This window comes from Lepisosteus platostomus, chromosome 25, assembly GCF_059453375.1.
Source record: "Lepisosteus platostomus isolate fLepPlt1 chromosome 25, fLepPlt1.hap1, whole genome shotgun sequence".
Lineage (NCBI taxonomy): Eukaryota > Metazoa > Chordata > Actinopteri > Semionotiformes > Lepisosteidae > Lepisosteus > Lepisosteus platostomus.
The window spans coordinates 15,582,072-15,594,702 of NC_142635.1; the positions used below are offsets into that span (position 1 = coordinate 15,582,072).

The 12,631-nt window shown below is 38.7% G+C and overlaps 1 protein-coding gene across 4 annotated transcripts in view; it reads left to right on the forward strand.

The window, feature by feature from the left end:
* The window catches only part of grik4 (glutamate receptor, ionotropic, kainate 4), a 307,117-nt gene that overhangs the window by 80,225 nt on the left and 214,261 nt on the right, over positions 1 to 12,631 (forward strand). For all 4 annotated transcript variants that reach the window (XM_088619597.1, XM_088619595.1, XM_088619594.1 and 1 more), the window contains one exon: positions 11,796 to 11,934. The gene's annotated coding sequence lies outside the window, so the exon portion shown is untranslated. The remainder of the gene's footprint in view (positions 1 to 11,795; positions 11,935 to 12,631) is intronic.

The following is a 12,631-nucleotide window of genomic DNA, read 5'->3' on the forward strand; positions in this document are numbered from 1 at the left end:
CATGTCACTAAGTAGAACGATCGCTCAGAAATTATTGCAACCACGAGAGAAGAAAAAAGTGAAAAACAAAAGACTTCACGTCACAAGAATATGAGAAGTTCATTGATCTGATTTCAGGCTCTTCCTTACAAACAGCTTTTAATGAAGTGCAGTTGGCAGAGTTTTGGTGCAGCACCAAAAATGAATATCCAGTATTATCAGAGAAAGCTGTTCTTCTCCCATTTGTAACCACCTTTCTGTGTGAAACTGGATTTTCGTCATACAGTACATGTCCACAAATATCCACAGTATCGCAACTGATTGGATGCAGATTCTAACATGAGACTGCAACTCACACCCATCACTCCAAATATAAAAAAATGTAGAAGTAAGAGGCAAGCTCACTCATCACACTGAGAATTTTCTGTTTCTGCTGGTTTGAAGTCAATTTTGATTAAAATGATCAGTACTCTTGTTATAAAACCTCGTGTATTGTTGTACCACTGTTTTACTTAGCCATTTTGCTACCACCTTTTCCTATTTGTGCCCGGTTAGACCACAAAAAATGTCATCTGGTTCTATAAATCTATTAGTTTTTTTCCTTTGTTAACAGTGTAAAAATTAAAATTTTTCAATCCCTTCTGGTTTTCTTCTAACTTGGTCGAACCGGCAGTTAGAACTTTGATTCTTTTATTCTTAATGAATATTTCAGTGATTAAACTGTATTGAACTGTAAGGGTACTAATCGTAGACAAGTTATCATGTGATTAATCCATCCATTTTTCCTGGTGAGGGTTGTGGGGAAGCTGGAGCCTACCCCGCAAGCAATGAGCGCAACGCAGGGTACATCCTGGACAGGGCGCCACTCAATCGCAGTCAATCATACATGGGGACAATTTGGAGGCCACAGTAAGGGCTGAGGGGGGCAATTTGGCCCAGACACTGGGATAACTCCCTACTCTTCTCGAGAAATGCCTGGGGATCTTTAATGACCACTGAGAGTCAGGACCTTGGTGTAACGTCTCATCCAAAAGACAGTGCCCACTACAGTATAGGGTCCCCGATACTATACTGGGGCATTAGGACCAGAACAGACTGGTCCCACTAACACCACTTCCAGCAGCAACCACAGGTTTTCCCAGGAGGACTCCCAACCAGGTACTGACCAGGCTCAGCCCTGCTTAGTGCTAGCCGCATGCGATTAATAAATGACTGAAATAAACTCAGTGGCCTCATACGTTGGCTAAATTGCCTCTGAATAGCAGTCCTAGAATGCTTTTTGCAGAACACCACCATAGCCAATTCCTGAAAAGTAAGAAAAAGGGTTGCTGGGGATCCGCAGCATTGGCTTAGACCGAAAAGGGTTACGTCATCGAAAACGTTTGAGAACCACTGACCTAAAATATTGGGAATATTAAGTTGCCACCATGTCTTGATATCTTGGGAACTTCATAACTTTGTGTTTACAGTCTGAATATTAAGAATTTATTTATTGAACTACTTGTGTCAGTACTCATGGGAATCAGCTCATTAATCTCTTTTGATGAACTGCACAGTTTCATTCTTTGAGAATTAATTAGTATTTTTCCTTTCTTTTTGTTACTTCAAAGAAAACAGTGCGATAACTGTAGTGGGAGGTGATTAAGTTCAGTGTTCTTGCACTGTTAATTAATTTTTCCTGGAAATAATAGTACTATTACTGTCAGTGTTCTGTTAATGCACAGGTGCATGATATCCCTGAGAGGTTTCCTATGTTACAGTGCTGAAGATAGGGTCACCCACTAGCAGTAACATTGCATGAATTTTCCATTCTTTAAGTACTATCAAACACCAAATTCTTCAGCAAGTTAAATGTGTTCGATGTGAAGAGTTTTCCAGTCACTGTGACTTTTAAAAATGAGTGATCCTTTTTTCCCTCATATTTGGACAAAATAACACATTTCAGATATAAGATATTTCAGAGATAAAAAAACAAACAGTTTCAATGTTCGGTTCACTGATGGACCATAGGCCAGGTGTGCCCAGCATAGTGCTGTCTTTTCAGATTTACTTTCACAGTATAAAGAATTCCCAAAGAATGAATTATTTTCAAAGCTGTTTAAGGAAGAAGAGCAAGAACATTTCTGTTACTATTTAACCTTTTTAAAACCTTGAGAATTCAAAGTAAATGCTGAAGCTCTAATTTAAACATTGGAAATACATTTCAACTGTATTTATTGTATCATTGCTATGCACTGTTTCTGGCTCCAAATTTACAGAAAATCAAGGCAAGGGTTTTGAATGTATTAGTTTAGTGTTCTAACTGAGTGGGTGTTGGTAGACCTTTGCACTCTGTTGGACTAATGAGGACTTTACAGCCACCAGTCCACACCTCATACAAGAGCAAAATCAATTAGTCTTGGTAGGGTGCAGCATGTTTCTAGTCATTAAAAATACTAAAGACCAGCAAGGAAGATTCCGCTAAAGATGTCTTCCCTGCATACTCATCATGATTTCCAATTTTAAAACAGGGTCATCCTTCTAGGTACTTTTAATAAATTATTTATTGCCTAATAAATTGCTAGGTCTTGGTTGCCTTTGTGTTTTTACATTTTTGTTTGTATTATAGTATTGTTATAATATACTTTTGCACACATGGTTTATTGAAATCATTTAGAGAATGAAAGCATCTTCTAACAAATGATTAATTCAAATCATTTGTTAATAGCCTTCTTATTTAAACTGGTATTTTATTTTCTTTGACATTGGCTTCATTTAGTCTGTTTATTATGTTCCTTTTTACATCAAAATGCATCCTCAGCACAGGATTTACGGATTATAGAAACAAATCGGATATCTATCTCTCAGCTGTCTTCTGCTTTTATATGTCCGTGATCTCCCTAGAGTATCTCAACAGTTCAGAACCATGGACAGCTAACCTACTGTACTTGTTGATTTGAAATTTATGGTGCACAGGACTGTTTACCTGTTCCAATCTCATGCAGACAATATTCTGCTTTTGAGCTGTGGGAGCTCTGTGAATTACCTTGTGCCACAGCACGTTTCTATAAACAATTAAGATGTAATTCCATCAATCTGAACTACACTGAAGTGGAAAAAATCAATTACTGCCAAACGATGTACAATTGAGACAATTGCATTAGTAAGGGCACTTAGAAATGAAATGAAACCCCCTCCTCTTCCCAAATTAGCAAGATCTATATCTGCAGCATGTTCCAAATATAGTTGTGCGTCTTCACCAAGGAGAGCTTATTAATGCTGTGAGCATGTAGCTGCACTGAGAAATTTAAAAACAGGGGGACTGAGACGAAAACATATGGTAAATATTGATGTTAGGGTTGACAGATCTCCTCATTTTCCACCAATATAACAGGATTAATAAACCACAATCAGAGAATCGAACATTCCACAACCGAACCTCAACATGAAGATGTCATTGGGGAATACTTCAGTTTCCTGTGAGATAAAACAATTGAGAAAATTTTAAAAATGAAGCAAGTTAGAATGTTAAATTCTGAGTAACATTTCCATTAATTGTCGTGACTGAAGGGGAGAATTCCAACCAATGATTAAAATACATACTTACATGTAACATATGTGTTGTAGAATGTAAAGAGTAATGGATCTGGTTTTCATAATGGCACAAATGCTAGGTCATGATACCAGTCACTGTTTTGTGCCAAACCAGATGCTGTCTACAATGTGGGTGAATCATGGCATGACTTCACAGAGAGCTACCTAAATATTAATATCTGCAGGGTAGAAACAAAGATTCCAAACAACTGATAAGATAATAAATTTAAGGAGAACTAAGCAGCTGCACTAGGTATGAGCCTACTTAACCTAATGTTTTTCTCAAGAATCCTATTCGCTTGTCTTAATTAGTTGAAAAGTTATCTGTATATCTCACAGGACTCTAAGCAGTATGGTTTGGAGTTGTTCTCTTTGAAGATTGTTACAGTTTCTTCTACACTGTTTTCAAATTCTTTTCATGTTCTTGAATGTTGGATAAGAACGTGCTCAGTGGGATTGAGCACAGTGAATTTTTTGGGGGGTTCAAGCATACCATGAAGCTGGTGCTTGTGCCTCTGGGTCTTTTAGCAGTTGTGTTTACTTCAGCTCTGGCTGAGAGTGTTGTTTATATACAGTATGTATGTACACACTTGCCTCTGATTGCTGTGAATAGTGATGAATCGGCAGGTTTCTCCCAAAACATCCAGATGAAGCCTTACTTTTCACATTTCCCCCACACAGTACCCCTTTCACAGGAAGAGCAGGCAGCAGGGAAGGCTCTCTCCTGTCTTGGTGTTCAGAGCTGTTTTGCATGCACGCAGCTTTACAGAACAGATTGTTTCCTCACGCATTTTAACCAATCTTTTTTTTCTTCCATTTTGCCATTTCGATTGAATCTTCCTTCTTCGTCCATCTTGCTTGCCTTTTTCTCTTTAAATCCGAATTGCACCCCCTGGCACCAACACTCCACCTTTGCTGGAGTTTCTAGGTTTAACACTTCCTTTGTCTTTATGCTTCTCCATTTTTGCAAAGAGTGTTTGAGTGCCCCTCAATGCTTGCTATATGCTATATGTCAGGATGAAATGCCCCTTACTGTTACAGAAATTTTAAGAAGGATGGTTTGAATTTTCACCACAAAATGCTGTGCCGGATCTTTCAAATTTCATTACAGTTGGTACTGTAATGTACTGTATAATATATGGTACTGTGTATGAAAAGTCACACTTTAAAAGTCATTTTTTGAAAACTGTTTCCTATCTCCTTAGAAGTTGGTTTTTTTTACTTATCAAAATACATTTTCTAAGGCATCACCTGAACAAAGTATAATGGTGTTAAACACTGTGGTACCTAGTTCGTGGGACCATGCTGTGCTTTTTGTAGCTTGTTTGCTTGCACACTCACTTAATAAATGGGCTCATGGCATAGACAGCTTCCAACTAAAAAAGCATTAATAAATATAGCCTTTGCTGGGGAATGTAAAGATGAAGATTTCAAAGAACATTTCTGTAATTTGAAATTTTAACATTAATTGGAAAATTAATTTGTCTGTTTTATGTCCCATTGTGATTTTGAAAGTGTTCTTAGTGTATTGCACATTGAGTGAGACTCAGTTGTTTTTTATGTGTGAAGTGTTACTGTTTTGATTGGCCTTGGCAGTCACAGCCTCTGTCATGACTGTGGTTTCCCTTTTCTCATCATCAGTAGGTAATATCACTGAAAAGACAATGCAGGACTGGATAAGATATTACTGTCATTATAAAGGGCTGTTTGAAAGCCTAAATTGTTATTTTATCTCCTTCAATTTAAACCCTTTTCATTCATGTTTCTTAAGAGCATAACCTTTAAAAAAGAAAGGTTTGTTTTACAGGTATCGTTTTTACATCAAAGAAAGAAAGAAACTTAATTCCAATGTATTTTGCATAATAAAGCTTTCAGATTCTGGAAGTGCTATCTGTTGCCAACTGCTACAATGTTCGTAGCTCTTTTCTTGCAAATTGAAAAGATAATGGGTATTCCTGAGCTTTTTATTATGTGTTAGGTGAATTGAGAGTGGCAAGGCTTTTCATTTACTCTGTTAGCTGCAACTGGATATCCCAACAATACATGGCCTGCTGTACAGCACTTACACAAAATACATAGGAGAATCCCTGAGTGTCATGCCCGACATCCTTCCCTAGAGGGCGCTCCACTGCTCCCATTATTGTCCTTGTGATTGTTAGGCTCCCCAGGTGTACCCTCTTAGGTTTATTATTTAAAGACCAGTTCCTCCAGTCCTCGGGGCTCATCATTAGGGTACGGGTGTCGCGAGGCCCGCCTGGCACCAGGAAACCCTACGTCCGTCTCCTGAGGGCACAGGCCTCACCCCGACACCTCCTGCTCCCTGAGCCCGGGGTCTGGAGGATCTCGCCCCGTCACCCTTGGACCTCCATGTTTTGTCTGTCCGTGTGCTCCCCCCTCCCGGGGATTTTAACCTTGTCACGTCCCAGGATGGATTCCTTGTTGATGGACTCTCGGACTGTGCTTTGACCTGCCCTTGGACCCGTTTGGATTTGGATGCCATCCTTTGTCTCCCCCACTCACTGTCTCGTGGACTGTCACTATTATTTTGTGCACTATCAAACCCCTGTGTGTTCACTTTTTACCACACCTCTTGTTTTCTCCAACTCTTACCGCATCGCATAGGGTCTTCTACAAGACCCGACACGGATTTCAGGCCGTGTTTGTGACACTGAGTTAGTTTCCTTTTGCATTTTAGTCACTTAACTTTCTAACTGTGAAATTTTGCTATTTCATCCCTGATCAAACCAGTTTCTGTGATGGCACTGAAATTGTGTCAATGTCTCCTCGCCAACTTAGGGTCTCATAACCAACCTTGTACTCACTTGTATTCCCGCAGGTGGTGGATGAAATGTATCTAGGCTGTTGAGATTTCTCACCTCTCACTAATGGAAATGTGCAATGCAGCCCCTTTTTAAAGACCATCAAATCATCACAGCACAGGTATGGCAGGTGCCTTGTGGGATGTAAGAGAGATCTCCCAGTAAAGACATTTACACAGTAAGCAGAAAACAGTCTGTTCTGTTAGGATTAATAAGAACTGATGGGTACATGAAAGCTCTTCTGAGAAAATAACAAATTGGATAATTTTTCTGTGAACTCTGAAATGTGGCTGGGAAGCACCAGACAGGTTAACAGTTAGAAGGGGCCTCTTTACTGAACTGGCAGTGGGGATGATATTAAAGGTTAAAGGTTAAATCTACGATTAAATTGCCACTGTCATGTTTCATATACCCTTTTAGAATTTTATTACAGCTTTACATGTTGTTTTTACTGTGATGATCTATACTGCAATTTGTAGCAGTTTCTTCAGGGACTCTGCTAAAACATTGGCTTTAACATCTGACATAAATAGGAATAAAGAGATTTAACAAGAAGTATAATCTCTTAACCACTGCATTCCTTTAGAATAATGTATTCTAGAGAAACACTTTATTTTTTATCAGCACATTTTTAATTAAGTTAAAACAAATGGAACCTCATCAGGTTAGTTGAAGTTTTAGAATACATTGTTAAATTCATAAAGATACATTTGTAAAAGTAACTTCTGGAATGGTCAAGATTTTTTATATCCTTTTTATAACCTCCAAAATGACTCGGGGACACAAATGGGATCTACACTTAAGTGCATTTAAAATTAGGAATGGGAGGCACTTCTTCACACAAAGAGTTGGGGGAGTCTGGAACAAGCAGCCCTGCTGTGTTGTTGAAAAGGCTTCACTTGGTGAAACCCTTGGATCAATAAGCTTCCAGAAGCCAAATGAGCTACAGTAGATGAACTAAATAGCCTCCCTTCATTTGCCACTTTTCTCACTGTGTGTCTCTTACCTGCAAAGGAGGAAATAAAGCATTCACGCTCACACATTCCTTACTTTTATGCATTAAGACTGTTAAAATTGAATGGCAAATGTGTGCTGCCACTGGTGTGGTGGTGGTGGTATGGCAAACCAAGGGCTTGCTTGGGCCTCTGCATCCTAAGCTATAAAGAGTCAGCTCCTGAAATGCTGCTTTGAGAATCCCTGAATTTTAGGGAATCCCCAATCCCTTGTCCAAACAGGCAGTGTCTGGATGATTGGTGTTCAACCCATGTGCTGAAATAATGCCTTTGAGCTACACAGGAGCACACGATAGCATCAGTCTTTTGCAGCTGTGGTGGTAAAAGAGCTGTGACTGCCCCAGCACTGTCAACTGTCCCAGCACCATCTGATTATTTAACCTGATGAAATGTATAGTGCTTCTGTCTAGACTGTTGATGAATTTATCAGTTTCTTGTGTCAAGCTTATAATGTGGATCTAAACTCCAATTGGAAAAATGTTCACAAAACAAAAATGGTGCTGCCTTCCATTGTTGGCTCTGATTTGTATATCTTAAGACATTAAATACGATTAATCCTTAAAACATTGGGATTAAAACAAATTCAGTTCTGAAAGAGAGAAGGAGGCAGACTTAGTTTATTTTTTAATAATGTCAGGAAAACTTAACTTTGTTATGGCTCCTGTACTGTTACTATAATTACTTAAACAGTATCTGAAAATGACATTTCTCTCTGTGGACCTGTACACAAGTGTGCCATTACTTTAATTTAGAATCTTTAAAATGCTCAAGTGAAATGCCATTTAGAGCTTTCTTCTTTTTCATAGTTGTATATTTTATCGCAGATATTCAACATACGTACACTCCAACTCCTCCCTCTGCTTAAAAGCAGAGATATTGCTGTACAGTGACACCAACTACTACTGTGGCTCAGTCTCTCTCTCTCTCCTGTGGGACCACTGCTGATTTACGGGACAGCTCAACACTAATTGAGTGATCTGTATTAATGTCACGTTCAGCAGGAGCACTGGAGGAAGTGCAGTTACCCTTTCACTAGTGGAAATGCCTAAATGAGACCGTTCTGTCCTGCAAAGATCTGGCCTCACTTCCTAAAGCACTTTTCATGTGTAAGTGATCAGTTCCCAACTGTGATGGGACTGAAAATAAATTCTTTCAAGCTACTGTCCCTTTGCTAATCATATTCTGTGGATGGAATGGTTTTATTGTTTTATTTTTCCCTTGTCACCTGTCTTGCTGTCTTTTTTGTCATACTTGCACCTGTATAAGCTGTTTTTAATCTTAAAAGGTATTTACTTCATATAAGAACAGAAGCTTATGAATATTCAGTGTGCCAAGACATACAGTAAGTTACAATGTATTTGTCTGCACTCGGAATAATATAGCAATTTAAAAAAATACAAACCCTAAAAGTGCAGATGGACCCTAGGCTGTACCCCTGCTGTTCTGAGATGATGGATAGTGTTTATAGGTATTATCCACTTAGTACATTGTTCAGTGCTTAAGGTCTACAGTGCAGTCTTAGCTCACCTGATTGGACTTCAGCTGCTTTTCTTAGTCCAGCTGTGCCCAGCCTTCTGACTTTAGGACCTAAGTCTTGAACATGTATGGGTTTCACTGGGGGGAGGGAGAACTTAAAATTGAATCTGTCTGTAGCCTATGATTTAGCATCGGTACCTCTATTTGTACTTTAGTTCTTCATTTTAAATGGTTCTGATAGCTGTAACCAGTTGGCCTGAAGTCAGAATTTCAATGATGTTACTGGTCTCTGGTTTGTTTGTTCGTTCGTTTATTGGCTCTTTCCAGTAAATTAGTATGCTTCTTCAATGTGGGTCATGCCTGACAGCAAATTATATTCTTGTATAACTTGAGGGGTAGCCGTAGGGGCTGAATTTGAGGTTACAGCAGAATTGGCAAAAAAACAGTATTGTCTTGGATATTCTGCTATTGCTCTGCTTGATTCTACTATCCGTCTGCATGGAAAATGTACTGGGGTGCTGGTCCAAAATTCCATATTTCAGAGAAATACAGATCAAGGAGTATATGTTAAAAATTAGTTTTTCTTGTACATTACAGACTTTGTGAATTTCTTAAGGTATGAAGGCCTGATGAAACATCAATCAGAAGTTTCAACACTACTACTGTTAATGGCATTTTAATTAAACTTTGCTTTTTCTTCTGCATTTGTGCTATATTAAGATATCCTGCATGATGTGCTGTATGAAAAAAGCCCTTTCAGTATGGGTACTTATGGTAAAAAGTAGAGAAACTTCAGTAAGCGTTTGTAGCTCAAAAATAGGATAAATAGATAGTAGCAAATGAGCAAATTCCAGCTGTCAGAGTTGCAGGATTTAAAGAGTCTTTTATTTGAGGTCAGGTTTTGTAACACATAGTATAAGTCAGGGAGCTGAAAAAGTACCACCAATTTGTGCCGTGTGTGTGTGGTTCTGTGGTAAGAGCTTCGTCTTCACCCTATTCAGCTTTTGCCTAGTCAGATATAAAAGAACACATTATTGTGCACTGCTGGTATGATTAAGGAACCACTCTACTCTTCGCTTGTCAAAGGTAGGGTTGTGTGGATTACTTATTGCATACAAATATGCCTAAATTTCCTTTCTGAATTTGAGCCACGACTCATTGGGCCAGAGTTTATCCTTGTGAACGTGGTGCCAGATTTAAACATTGGGTGAAGTGGAACAATTGGGTTAACTTACTCAAGGTACAGAGCAGTGTCTGCAACGGGGACCTGAACCCACAACCACCAGTTTTGAGATGAGAGACTTACCCATTATACTGTTTTTTAAGTAGTTCAGGTAGTTGACACCTGAAGAAGGCTCCACGGACGAAACGTTGTGTTCTCTTCATTCTTTTTTTCAGCATGGAATAAACCCATTACTTGTTCCTTTTTGGTTTTTTAAGCCTAAGCTAAGAGCGTTAGTTTGTCTCTTTTTCTCTCTTTACTGTTTTTCATCCATTCTGTGTCTTATTTACGAGATGTATTGTCAGGTTATCACCAATGCCAACAGTGTATGAGAGCTTGTGTTTTTTTTGGAGTGTGAACAAAAAAGGTTAAACGCTTTTCTGAAAATAAAAGCACGTTGGTATTTGAAATCTTAATTTGATTGGTTTAATGACCCAGGTGACCTCCAAAGGTGAATGTTTTGTGAAGGTGAAGGCAGTGACTGGTTTAGCTCTTTATTTGCTGTTTTGAATCCTGTGCTTCTTACTGTATTTCTGTTATCTTCTGGGGATCCCTGCCAACCTGTTCTTCATTCTGTAGCAGCACTTCTCCCTCCTTTCACGTCCCTCTCATCCGATATTTCTGCTCCCTTTCCTTTGCAAGACACACAAACCTTCTCGCGCGCACACCCACATATCCAGCCGGAGGCTAAATTTGGTCCCTCTTTTCCTGTGATGATCTCTTTTAGCTTCCAAAAGAGAAATGCCATGACACCACAAGGTGATGGACTCTTTATTTATTAATTTACTTTGTGTCATCTCTCCAGTGCCAAACACACCACTCTTTCAGCCTGAAAATAAATGGGTACCCTGTGAACTCACTGCAGCTCTTCCAACTCTTATTACAGAAAACAAAAAGATGGAATTTATTCAGGTTTTCAGATTTACAGTGGTTGTGTCTTTTGGCAAGTTTCAGCTATTGTTCTGCATCGATGAGGATTTTTCAGATAAGCAGCAGGCTTTACTGGATTTTGCTCTGGTACTCTGAGTAAAATTCATTATTTTCAGAGTAAAACGGAGTAAAATTCAAGCTATAAAGAATGAGCTGATTCAGCTGTTGAATTGATTTTTCACTTTTGGAAGTGACGTCTTAGATCCACAAGGCAAAACCAATATGAAAAAATTGCATAATCAAGTTTTTATCCATGGTGAAATAGAATTTGTGTTAGTGATTGATGTGTCAGGTAGCTTTTCGGGTGATAAGGTTTACATACACAGCTTACAATTTGATTTGGTTAACTCACAGGCATCTGATATGCAGGATTCAGCCTGAAACCTGTACCACATGTGAATTGATTTCAGCTGTCTACAATCAGTCCCCAGAGTAGAAGTAGTGCAGTCACTTGCAGTTTGATACAATTGGACACAGTCACGCCCTGTGAAGGTCAATGATTGAATATCAGAGAAAATTACTGGAGACACCTGTGGTGTGCTTGTTTGCAGGGTTAATAGAGGAAGCTGTGAAGGTGTCAGCTGTAGTGATGTGCTGACCTGTGGCCAACAGCATTGTTCAAAACAAATCTTGATTTTTTTTCATTTTTTTTCTATAATATTTGTTTTCTTTTCACGTGTCTGGTCTGCAAGCTATCCTGTAATGACTTGAAAAAACATACAGAAGATATGTAAGAGTGTACGTCCAAGTACATCCAACAGCAACCTTTGGTCTGTCTTACAGATTGCCTGAGCTGGAGCCCAGCACTCTGACTTGAGGGGACTCTGTGTGATGCAGGAAACTAAGAAGCTTGGCGGACACCCGGAAACTATGTTCCTGTGCTGTGAGATGGATTAGAAACCCTTGTCTCCAGAGGTCAAAGGTACGTACAGTACAAGTAAACATGTTTTGCATTGAGTGATCTCCAGTATTTGGAGGAATTTCTGTTGGTTACAGAATTGTGTTTTGTCTAGATTGACTGCCACAAATATTATGAAATTAATTACTAATAGGCGTCAATGCTTTTTAATACTATATGTAATCTTTATTTTATATGTATAATCACTAAATGTTTTTCTGAATTACATCTTACTTGGTAGTTATTAATGAAGTGTATCAATTATTTTGTGTGACAGTTTTGTAATCTGTGTGAGCTAAAAAACTGCAATAGCTTTGATAAAGGAGAATAGCTGCATCTTGAAAATGACGTCATGGGCAGAGAACAACAGGAGAACACAAAGTTGTTTTGTATGCATGAAATTATTCTGAGCTGCGCAAGTCCAGTTTAGCAAGTATTCTTTTAATTTGTCTTCTAATCATTTTTTAATGTTTCATTTGATTTAGCCTCTTGTCAAAATAAACCTTACGTTTTTGCTAAATGTGTCAGTACCCAAACGTGTGTGAATCCATCTTCTCCTTCTCCTGCACTGTCTGTGTCCCCTTATTGTTTCCTCCTTCTCGTTATCCACCTTCTTATTCTGTAACATTTTGGTGACTGCAGTTACCTTGCACTTCATTTGAAAGAGCGGAACTGAACATTTTGTCTGTAGGTTTGCATTGGTAAACAGGAATGTCATTTA